This window comes from Ranitomeya imitator, chromosome 7 (genome assembly GCF_032444005.1).
Source record: "Ranitomeya imitator isolate aRanImi1 chromosome 7, aRanImi1.pri, whole genome shotgun sequence".
In the NCBI taxonomy this organism is placed as follows: Eukaryota; Metazoa; Chordata; class Amphibia; order Anura; family Dendrobatidae; genus Ranitomeya; species Ranitomeya imitator.
Genome location: NC_091288.1, coordinates 1,592,870 through 1,604,920, shown reverse-complemented (window position 1 = coordinate 1,604,920; position 12,051 = coordinate 1,592,870). Strand labels below are relative to the sequence as shown.

Sequence of the window (12,051 nt, the reverse complement as noted above, 5' to 3'; positions counted from 1 at the left end):
TGATGTTTACAAGCACTGATCTCTCCGCTAGCTGCACCCTTCGGCCTTTACTTCTCCTTTTCCCACTTTTGGCTGCATTTAATATTGCTTTGCAAACCTCGTATTTCATGTAGCAATAGCATTGCTTTTATCGAGTGCCTATATGATTAGCTTAATGACATTATATAATCTAGGTGCGTTCACCTTAGGTGATTGCATTAATCTCACTGGGCACTCATTACTTTTTGCTGCTGGATAAGTTCCCTATTGGAGGTCCTGTCTTGCTCTGTCTTTTCAATTAGTGTTTTAAATTATATTGTATTTAATAAAGATTTTCTTTTAGTCACATTTTTTGTCTTTTTTCACTTCTTCTCTATATGGCACAGCACCATTATAGATTACGGTAATTATGTAATTTTGACTCCTAACTAGGACTATGGGAATAATATCACCACCCTGGACCTATCGAAAGTGTACTGGCAAATTCTCCTGTCCCCAAGTGCCAAGGGGAAGATGGCTGTCAGGGGGTTACCGCAACAAAGAGGAGCCAGAAGACCGCAGCCAGATTGCTCCTACTCCGCTCTGAAAAGAAGCACTTCACCTTTTTAAATGTTAATTTATTTTGGCAGAACAGGGGTTAATCGGCCTTGTTCTGTTTGATGAATCCTGTCATAAATCACACTCTGTGAGTATCTCCAGGCTCTTTATTCACATCATGTCTCAACCTCCATTACATGAATTCTGAGTACAACAACATCCAACAAGTTCCAAACAAAGAATATAGAACACACATAAAAGTAGTGAGACCCCTAGAGGCCACATGAACATATAACATATTGCTACATCCTTTCTCTTTTAACTAGAGGAACAATAAAAGATACTAAACTAATGTATACTATGACAAAGTTAGAAATTAACCTAGTACGTCCAGTTAGATATAATCTTTGAGGTGCGCCGGCTTTTTGCTAATTCTGCCAGCTCTGGTAATATAAGATGTGTCACTTTCTACATCTGGTCCATCTGGTAGTTCTTCTGATATTGTCTGTCTCTGGCCAGAGTCCTCACCCTGATGGTCAGCTGTCACTGTTGGTGCCTGACTTGTACTTGCTGCCTCGTTGTCTTGGGTGTCTGGATACTGTTCAAAAGGCCATGAATCATCTCTTTCTTGCGTTTTCCTCAAATATCTTCGATTCCTCCTTAGTCTTCTTCCGTCGTCTGTTAGAATTTCTTAAGACCGAGGTCCCAGATAAAAAAAAAAAAAAACAGTTTATGTCGGAAGAATTCAAAACTTTCAGTAAGAAATGGGAATTTGAACACCAGACGTCTTCTCCAAGATATCCTCAGAGTAATGGGAAAGCAGAGTCAGCAGTAAAAACGGCCAAAAGACTCATGCAGAAAGCAAACCAGGTGGGTGCTGATGTATATCTGTCTATTCTGGATCATAGAAACACACCCACCCAAGGCCTAGACAGCAGTCCGGCACAGAGGCTCATGAGTAGGCGTACAAAGACACTAGTACCAACTGCGTGTCCTCTGTTAGAGCCAAAGCTGCTGGGAAACATCGAAGCTAAATTACAGAAGAATCAAGCTAGGCAAGCTTTCTATTACAATAAATCTGCAAAGGATCTGCCTGAGCTCCAGAGAAATGACAACATTCGGCTGCAGCCAAGCACCACATTTGACAAACACTGGCAAAAGGCAAAGGTTGTCCAGAAACTGGGTTCATGGCCTTTATGCCACACCCCATTCTGTCCTTGATTAGACTGTCCCTGATCTCTCCAAAGCCACATGTTTCCGCAAGTCTCCTCAGCTCTGTCAGATATCTGTCCACATTTTCACCATCCTCCTGATGTCTTGTGAAAAACTTATATCTTTCCACTGTCTCATTCTTCTTTGGGTCACAGTGTTTATCAAATGCCTGCACAATGTCTGCTAGGAGGAGGTTGTCTGTGTCTGGGAGCAAGGAGTGGGCTAATTCTCTGCCATTTTCCCCAATTAGGTAATAAAACAGCTTTACTTTCCGTTTGTCATCAGTGGGGCCCACAGTCAGATCCACATACAGTGTAAACTCTTCCTTCCAATGTCTCCAAGTCTGGGACAGATTACATGAAGTGACATCCAGTCTCTGAGGGGCTTCAGACCAGTCTCCAGTTTTCTGTACTGTCAGGGAATCTGTACTTACAGTTGCAGTGATCTGTGCAGTTCCAGCCTCATATAAGCTCTAAGAATTTGTAGGTTCTATCCCACCGCTGCCACCATGTTCTGTTTGATGAATCCTGTCATAAATCACACTCTGTGAGTATCTCCAGGCTCTTTATTCACATCATATCTCAACCTCCATTACATGAAATCCGAGTACAACAACATCCAACAAGTTCCAAACAAAGAATATAGAACACACATAAAAGTAGTGAGACCCCTAGAGGCCACATGAACATATAACATATTGCTACAGGCCTTGTTGGGAGCTCTGAGAGTCTGAGCTCGGTTTGCCACTCCTAGCGGCAATCTGGGTCCTGACTGACACATCCTCAGAGTTCGCTTATGCTGCATGGCTGGGACAAGTGTTTGGAGGAGTGATCTGTGACTGTCGTGTAATTTTTTAAGTGTGATAATTCCCTTCCCTCCTCTTATTTAGTTTTTTTCTCCATTCTCTACTCCCCGGTGCATTCCTCTGTTAGATGTGAGTGAATATTTGTATGCCTGGTATTTTCAGTTACCCCTTGTTCGTGTTCCCTTGTTCGTCGGGTTGGTGTACTGCGGTGGGCGGCCACTCCCCTCCTCCCTGGGTGGGGGAAGGGAACAGACGGAAGGCTGATTCAGGAGATAAGGCAAGGGTGGAGGCCCCGGCATCTTCACCTTCAGAGGTATCCTGGGGAATAGGGCAATCTAGGGCACCCCTTAGCGTTCAGAACAGGGAAAGAGCCACTGGTCACCCAACAGCTGAGACGTGACAACTGCCTTCTCTACACCTGAAGGATGCCGTTTTCAACAGCTGACATGTGCCCGCAATAGCTGCGGGTGGAATCGTGATCCACCCGTGGCTATTAACCAGTTAAATGCTACTGTCAAATTCTGACAGCGGCATTTAACAAGCAATCCAGCAATCGCGCCGGAAATATGCACACCAGTGACCCCCGTCACGTGATCTTGGGTCACCGGTGTGTTGGTATGATAACCTGAGGTCTCCTGGAGACCTCTATGGTTGTCAGTGACAGCTTCCTGTGAGCGCAACCCAGTCGTTGGCACTCATAGCAAGTGAGCAATTCTGCTATATAGAGGCGATCTGATCATTCATCGCCTCTATGTAGCAGAGCTGATTGGATATTGCAGCTTCTGGTCTCCCATGGAGACTATTGAAGCAAGCCAAAAGTTAAAAAAAGGTTTTTAAAAATATTGATTAAAAAAAAAATGTAAAAGTTCAAATCACCCCATTTAGCTCCATTCAACATAACAATAATAATAATAAAAAAAAAAATCAATCCTACACATATTTGGTATCGCCGAGTTCAGAATCGACCGATGTATTAATAAAAAAAGGATTAACCTGATCGCTAAACAGCGTATCGAGAAAAAAATGTCAGAAAATCAGAATTACATTTCTTTGTTTGCTTCGACATAGCATTAAAATGCAATAACGGGCGATGAAAAGAACGGATCTGCACAAAAATAGCATCATTAAAAACGTCAGCTCGTCATGAAAAAATAAGAACTCACCCAACCTCAGGTCACGAAAAATAGAGACGATACGGGTATCGGAAAATGGTGCAATTTTTTAACAAAGTTTGGAATTTTTTTTTCACCACTTTGATAAAAAAGAACCTAGACATGTTTGGTGTCTATGAACTCGTAATGACCTGGAGAATCGTAATGGCAGGTTAGCTTTAGCATTTAGTGAACCTAGCAAAAAAGCCAAAACAAAAAACAAGTGTGGGATTGCACTTTTTTTTGCAGTTTCACAGAATTTTTTACAGTTTTCTAGTACACAACATGGTAAAACCAGTGGTGCCATTCAAAAGTACAACTCATCACGCAAAAAATAAGCCCTCACATGGCCATACTGACGGAGAAAAAAAGTTATGGCTGTGGGAAGGAGGGGAGTGAAAAAGCAAAAATGAAAAAAGCTCCAGGGTTTAAGGGGTTAAACAGACTGTTCCCGTGTCTACCTCCCTGTAGAGCAGAGTGAACCAATCTACCACACACTTATAAAGATAATATTAAAATACCAAAGTATTAAAGATCTATAAGCATATTTAATTGTCTAAATAATAATCAAGGTAGGAAATATTTACCATAATATAACACAGGGTAACGCTGTGGGACGGAGAGTCCTCTGCGCCTGGGGAGGAAGTTTATCACAATCATTTATTTCTTGTTAGTTTTCATGGATCTACAGATTCATGTCAAAGGATCAATCGTTGTACAATGTTTTTATCATTATCGTGTGTGTGTGTGTGTGTGTGTGTGTGTGTGTGTGTGTATGTATATATATCATCTCCCGCCTCGACTACTGCAACCTCCTACTCTCTGGACTCCCCTCTAGCACTCTGGCACCACTCCAATCCATCCTACACTCTGCTGCCCGACTAATCCACCTGTCCCCCCGCTATTCCCCAGCCTCTCCCCCGTGTCAAGCCCTTCACTGGCTTCCTATCGCCCAGAGACTCCAGTTCAAAACCCTCACACTGACATACAAAGCCATCCACAACCTGTCTCCTCCATACATCTGTGACATGGTCTCCCGGTACCTACCTACACGCGACCTCCGATCCTCCCAAGATCTCCTTCTCTACTCCCCTCTTATCTCCTCTTCCCATAACCGCATCCAAGACTTCTCCCGTGCTTCCCCCATTCTCTGGAACTCTCTACCCCAACACATCAGACTTGCGCCTACCATAGAAACCTTCAAAAAGAACCTGAAGACTCATCTCTTCCGACAAGCCTACAGCCTGCAGTGATCCTCAACCTACTGAACAGCCGCACAGCCAGCTCTTCCCTCTCCTAGTGTATCCTCACCCACCCCCTGCAGACTGTGAGCCCTCGCGGGCAGGGTCCTCCCTCCTTATGTACTCGTGTGCCTTGTTATCTGCTCATGGTTAATGTAATTGTCTATATTTGCCCCGTATTCACATGTAAAGCGCCATGGAATAAATGGCGCTATAAAAATGTATAATAATAATAATATATATATATATATATATACACACATATACATACATACATATACATATATACACACACACAGAATTATATACTTAACAAAAAAGTGTGAAACAACTGAAATGTCTTATATTCTAGGTTCTTCAGAGTAGCCACCTTTTGCTTTGATGACTGCTTTGCACACTCTTGGCATTCTCTTGATGAGCTTCAAGAGGTAGTCACCGGAAATGGTCTTGAAGGAGTTCCCAGAGATGCTTAGCACTTGTTGGTCCTTTTGCCTTCACTCTGCGTCCAGCTCACCCCAAACCATCTCGATTGGGTTCAGGTCTGGTGACTGTGGAGGCCAGGACATCTGGTGTAGCCCCCCATCACTCTCCTTCTTGGTCAAATAGCCCTTACACAGCCTGGAGGTGTTTGGGGTCATTGTCCTGTTGAAAAATAAATGATGGTCCAACTAAACACAAACCGGATAGACTAGCATGCCGCTGCAAGATGCTGTGGTAGCCATGCTGGTTCAGTATGTCTTCAATTTTGAATAAATCCCCAACAGTGTCACCAGCAAAGCCCCCCCACACCATCACACCTCCTCCTCCATGCTTCACGGTGGGAACCAGGCATGTAGAGTCCATCCGTTCACCTTTTCTGCGTCGCACAAAGACACGGTGGTTGGAACCAAAGATCTCAAATTTGGACTCATCAGTCACCAAAGCACAGATTTCCACTGGTCTAATGTCCATTCCTTGTGTTCTTTAGCCCAATCAAGTCTCTTCTGCTTGTTGCCTGTCCTTAGCAGTGGTTTCCTAGCAGCTATTTTACCATGAAGGCTGCTGCACAAAGTCTCCTCTTAACAGTTGTTGTAGAGATGTGTCTGCTGCTAGAACTCTGTGGGGCATTGACCTGGTCTCTAATCTGAGCTGCTGTTAACCTGCGATTTCTGAGGCTGGTGACTCGGATAAACTTATCCTCAGAAGCAGAGGTGACTCTTGGTCTTCCTTTCCTGGGGCGGTCCTCATGTGAGCCAGTTTCTTTGTAGCGCTTGATGGTTTTTGCCACTGCACTTGGGGACACTTTCAAAGTTTTCCCAATTTTTCGGACTGACTGACCTTCATTTCTTAAAGTAATGATGGCCACTCGTTTTACTTTACTTAGCTGCTTTTTTCTTGCCATAATACAAATTCTAACAGTCTATTCAGTAGGACTATCAGCTGTGTATCCACCAGACTTCTGCTCAACACAACTGATGGTCCCAACCCCATTTATAAGGCAAGAAATCCCACTGATTAACCCTGACAGGGCACACCTGTGAAGTGATAACCATTCCCGGTGACTACCTCTTGAAGCTCATCAAGAGAATGCCAAGAGTGTGCAAAGCGGTCATCAAAGCAAAAGGTGGCTACTTTGAAGAACCTACAATATAAGACATAATTTCAGTTGTTTCACACTTTTTTGTTAAGTATATAATTCCACATGTGTTAATTCATAGTTTTGATGCCTTCAGTGTGAATGTACAATTTTCATAGTCATGAAAATACAGAAAAATCTTTAAATGAGGTGTGTCCAAACTTTTGGTCTGTACTGATTATATATATATATATATATATTCAGCCAGTATTTAAAAATGTGCAACACATACATACACAAACTCTGTTTATACCCAGCCATCTACATATACTAAGAACATATATTCAAGTTAGAATAATGTAAAAATTATATATAAACATGCACACCCAAACACATGTACATGGCACATGCTTATGCGTCGTGGCTCATCCGTCGCAATGCGTTGTTTTGGGAAAAAAACGCATCCTACAAATGTGCCCGCAGGATGCGTTTTTTCCCCATAGACTTGTATTGCCGACGGATTGCGACGTATTGCCATACGTCGTGCAGTGGATGCATCGTGTTTTGGCGGATCGTCACCACGAAAAAACGTTCAAGGGAACGTTTTGTCGTATGTCGGATCCTGCATTTCCTACCGCGCATGCGTGGCTGGAACTCCGCCCCCTCCTCCCCGGGACTTTAGAATGGGCAGCGGATGCGTTGAAAAACTGCATCCTCTGCCCACGTTGTGCCGAATTTTCACAACGTCCGTCGGTACATCTCGCCAACGCATAGCGACGGACCTGTACCGACGCAAGTGTGAAAGAGGCCTTATACATACACATACATGGCACGCACTTCTACACACACGCACGCACACACATGGCATGCACTTATACACACACACATATTTGCACATAGACTTGCATCTGCTCCTAGCATTCACATGGTATGTTCATCCACCCAGCTCTCCTGCTGTCTATGAAGTGCACATAGTACAAAACCCAACTTTCCACACAGACTTTCCTCTGCTCCTAGCCTGCTCATGGTATGCCTTTCAGCTAACCCCAGCTTACCCCAGTGTTATTTATGACCTTGTTTACTCAATGCTTGATTGTCTGCATCTGGTCCACTCTTAATTCTCTGACCAAGATGAGCAGAGACCACTCCGCTCTGCTTCACACCTGATTGCACTTAGTAGCAGATATATTGCATAGCACAAGTCAGCAATGATTTCAGTCTGCAGTGATTCCTATAAGTGTGTCCTGGAAGTGTGAAGATTAATTTTAGAATTAAAACCAGAACTGAAGGTAACTGGCCAGTCACTGTAAACAATTTGTCTGTTTGTTTTCACTCTCACCTCTATAATCCTTCACTTTCTGCTACCTCCCCTAATCCCAACACCTAGTAAGGAACTGTCCATCTCTTCCTCAATCCTCCCCATCCATCTCACCTCCTCCTCTGAACTGTTCCTCAACACACAATCCTCTGTCTCCAAACACAGACAGCCCCTCATGCCCTCTCCTGCTCCCACCTGCTAACACTTTCTCGGCTTCTTCTCACTGCTGGTGACATCTCTCCAAATCCTGGTCATCCTCACCACATCCCCACAGTCAGTTCTACCTCCCATCCACGCTTTTACACAACTTTCCGTAACCTCTCTAACCTTATACCCATTTGCCCAGCCCCCGCTTCCCCAGTCCCACTAACAGGAGCTCTGTGGAACGCTCACTCTGTCTGCAACAAGCTTTCCTACATCCATGGTCTTTTTGTTACTACCAAACTTTCCTTCCTCGCCATCACCGAAACCTGGCTCACCCCTTCTGACACAGCCTCTCCTGCTGCACTTTCGTATGGTGGCTTCCACCTTTCTCACACACCCTGCCCCAGCAGCAAACATGGCGGAGGAGTTGATTTTCTCCTGTCAGATACCTGCTCCTTCACCCCAATCCCACACTCTGTTACCCTCCCTTTCTTTGAGGTGCTCCCCGAAAGAGAGTGCTCCCCGTGAGGGCACTGAGGCTGAGATACCAGCCGTAGTGAAGGCTGGAGTGAGAGTGTGGACTTGGAAGCCTCCGTAATCCCCTAAGACGTATCCCCTGACAGTGAGAGCGCAACCCCGGTGACCGCAGTGACAAGCCAGGACCCCTGAGTGTGACAAGTAAACTGCTCAGTGTGTGCAGCATTGCTGCTGCAGAGAGACTGCCAGCCTGATATACAGAGACTGTGCAGCAGAGTGGCTGTGTGACTTCCTGCTTCCAGCTGCACAGGGAGAACAGGCTGCAGAGGCTTAACCCCGGAGTCTCCAGTTCCCAGGAGACAGAGGAGAGACTGTCAGCCTGATATACAGAGACTGTGCAGCAGAGTGGCTGTGTGACTTCCTGCTTCCAGCTTCACTGGGAGAACAGGCTGCAGAGGCTTAACCCTGGAGTCTCCAGTTCCCAGGAGACAGAGAGAGACTGTCAGCCTGATATACAGAGACTGTGCAGCAGAGTGGCTGTGTGACTTCCTGCTTCCAGCTGCACAAGGAGAACAGGCTGCAGCGGCTTAACCCCGGAGTCTCCAGTTCCCACTGCTGGTGACTGTACCCACGTTGGAATAAGGACCCTCCAGTCAGGACCACCCTGGACTGATAAGGCCTCTTTCAGACTTCTGTCTTTTGAGATCCGTCACAATCCGTCGATTTTTTGAGAATGCAGGATCCTGCATTTTCCCATAGACTTGTATTAGCACGGATCGTGACGGATGGCGATCCGTTTCATCCGTCGTGCACTGGATCCGTCGTAAAATAGCGGTCTGTCGTGCGGAGAAAACCTTCATAGGAACGTTTTTTCTGCACGTTGGAAAATCGGTCAGTGACGCATCCTGCTCTGCGCGTCGTCAGATATAATGGAAGCCTATGGACGCAGGATCCGTCGCTGACCGTCACACACAGGAATCCAGCGACGGATCCCGTTTTTCCCTTCTGAGCATGCCCGGAAGGAATTTCAAGTCCGGGAAAAAGTCTCTCCCTCTCTCGTCCCCAGCTTGAAAAATTCGAACGACGCATCCGTCATTTCACAGGATCCGTCGCACATATTTTGCAGTATTTTCATGACGTCCGTCGATACCTCATTTCACTGCACGTCGACGGAAACCTAAAAACGTAAGTGAGAAAGTAGCCTAAGTTACAAGAACACTCGTTAACCATTTCGATTCCGCTTAACTGTTTACTGTTTGCTTTATCTCTATTAACCCCCTGTTTACTCCCTGCGAGGAGAATCGTACTCCTCTACCCTGTGCCAGTCATTACACTGGTTACCCATCCACTCCAGAATCCAGTACAAAACTACTACCCTCATCCACAAAGCACTCCATGGCTCAGCACCACCCTACATCTCCTCTCTGGTATCAGTCTACCACCCTACCCATGCCCTCCGCTCCGCTAATGACCTCAGGTTAGCATCCTCAATAATCAGAACCTCCCACTCCCGTCTCCAAGACTTTACACGTGCTGCGCCGATTCTTTGGAATGCACTACCTAGGTTATTACGATTAATCCCCAATTCCCACAGTTTTAAGCGTACCCTAAAAACTCATTTGTTCAGACTGGCCTACCGCCTCAATGCATTAACCTAACGATCCCTGTGTGGCCTATTTATAAAAAAAAAAAAAAAAGGTTCCTCGCATCATGTTCTCATACACTTTATGCAGTATTAGCCCTCTGTGTCTGTACTGCTACATACTTAGGCAGGTAACTGGTTCATGCAGCTTTACATGAACACCCGAGCCTTACACTATGGCCGGTCCGAATAACTAAAGCAATTGTTACCATCCACCTCTCGTGTCTCCCCTTTTCCTCATAGTTTGTAAGCTTGCGAGCAGCAGGGCCCTCATTCCTCTTGTATCTATTGTGAACTGTGATTTCTGTTATGCTGTAATGTCTATTGTCTGTGCAAGTCCCCTCTATAATTTGTAAAGCGCTGCAGAATATGTTGGCGCTATTTAAATAAAAATTATTATTATTATTATCCTGTTAATAAATTCCCCTCAACAGTTGGTCTGTCTGTTCCATGGTGACATACTCTACCCTGCACCCTATTACAGTGACATCAAGGTCACATGGCAGGTCACCTGATCGTGATGTCCGTAATTCTATTATCAGTGAAGCTTCTGCTGCAGATGTTGGGGGCCCCAGGCAGCTGCCTAGTCTGCCTTGCCCTAACGCCGGCCCTGGATATGTGACAGGGTCTCTGGTGCTGTAAATAAGGGGAGATATACAATAAAATTACAATATTTCATTAGAAATAATTTATAAGACAAACCATGTTAAAAAAGTGCCAATATAGTGTAAGGTGATGAGGCAAAGAAAGTAGGTGGCCGCACAGATGGAAGGCAAGAGCAATATGCAATGCTAATAAACAACGTAGTCAACGATTGAAAATACACAAATAAGCACCAACATAAAGAAAACTTGCATCCAGAGACTAGAAAAAAAAAAATCATATAGTGTATTGACTATATCCCCATAACCCTGAAAACTACGGCTAAAGAGCAATACACATTGGACAGGACACTGGAGCAGAGATGTGAAGACCATCGTGTCCTCCATTGATGGAATGAACATTTCTTACCTCAGACATGTGGTTTATTAGCGTGACATCTTGCCTGCCGTCTGTGCGGCACTTTCTTTGGCTCATCACCTTGCACTATATTGGCACTTTTTAACATGGTTTCGCTTTTAAATTATTTCTAATAAAATATTGTAATTTTATTGTTCACCTTGCGCCTCTTCTCAGATGCTCGCTCTGTTGTAGCGTAGAACAGTTTTTTTACAGTCCTATTTGGATGCTAGAAAACTTTTTGTCCCACTGGACCATATAATGGTTTGTGATGATTATTAGCATCATTTGCTAGGGATTTAATCTCTGCTTTTGTATGAGTGGAGATATGTATCATGAAGATTGAAGCGTGCTGTATCCCAGCGGGCCGGAGCTATGCCGGCAAGGACTTTTTCTATGGGGTTTTTTCTATTCATTTGTGCCACAAAAGGCTGTTTTTGTGTTATTACTTTGCTTTGTAGTTTATGAAACTATAAACCACCCAGAAACTTTAGTGCCAAGTGTTCCTGTGTCTACGTCGGGTGAGCAGCTGAGTCAGCTGTCCTGTCGCAATTTGTTTGAGAAAGCCAGGAATTGGACCCACCGGTCACCTGACTCCATGGAGATGTTCGGAGAAGCCAGGTTGTGACCCTCGGGTCAACTGGAATTGTACCTCAATGGACTCTCATCTTCCAAAGATTGTCATTATCTTCTCTGTATCCTGTCCTGGAATCTCTGAAGTCGCAGTTGCTCTTATTTCTGCGAGTCAGTGAAGGGTGAGACTCTAACGTTCACCATCTTGGATACTGTGCTGGGACTGTTCTATGCGTTATCTGCCTGTTTTGTGGTTCAATATAGCATTGCCACACTGTTCTACCCTGACCTTGTGTTGTCTGAGTAGTGTTATACCCACGGTAACAGGAGAGCGGGCGTTCAGTTGGATGATCCCTGGTCAATGTGATCTCGATCCAGCGCTCCGGGGCGCCTGTTGTCCCCCCCATGTCTCCACAGT

General features: G+C 44.9%; 1 long non-coding RNA gene across 1 annotated transcript; it reads right to left on the bottom strand.

Moving 5' to 3' along the window:
* Positions 1-665: 665 nt before the first annotated feature.
* LOC138644310 (uncharacterized) lies at positions 666-11,755 on the bottom strand. Its single transcript, XR_011314601.1, has 2 exons — positions 11,644-11,755; positions 666-4,318 (listed from the first exon to the last, which is right to left on the bottom strand). It is a non-coding gene; the product is annotated as an uncharacterized lncRNA (long non-coding RNA).
* Between the last annotated feature and the right edge of the window lie 296 nt (positions 11,756-12,051).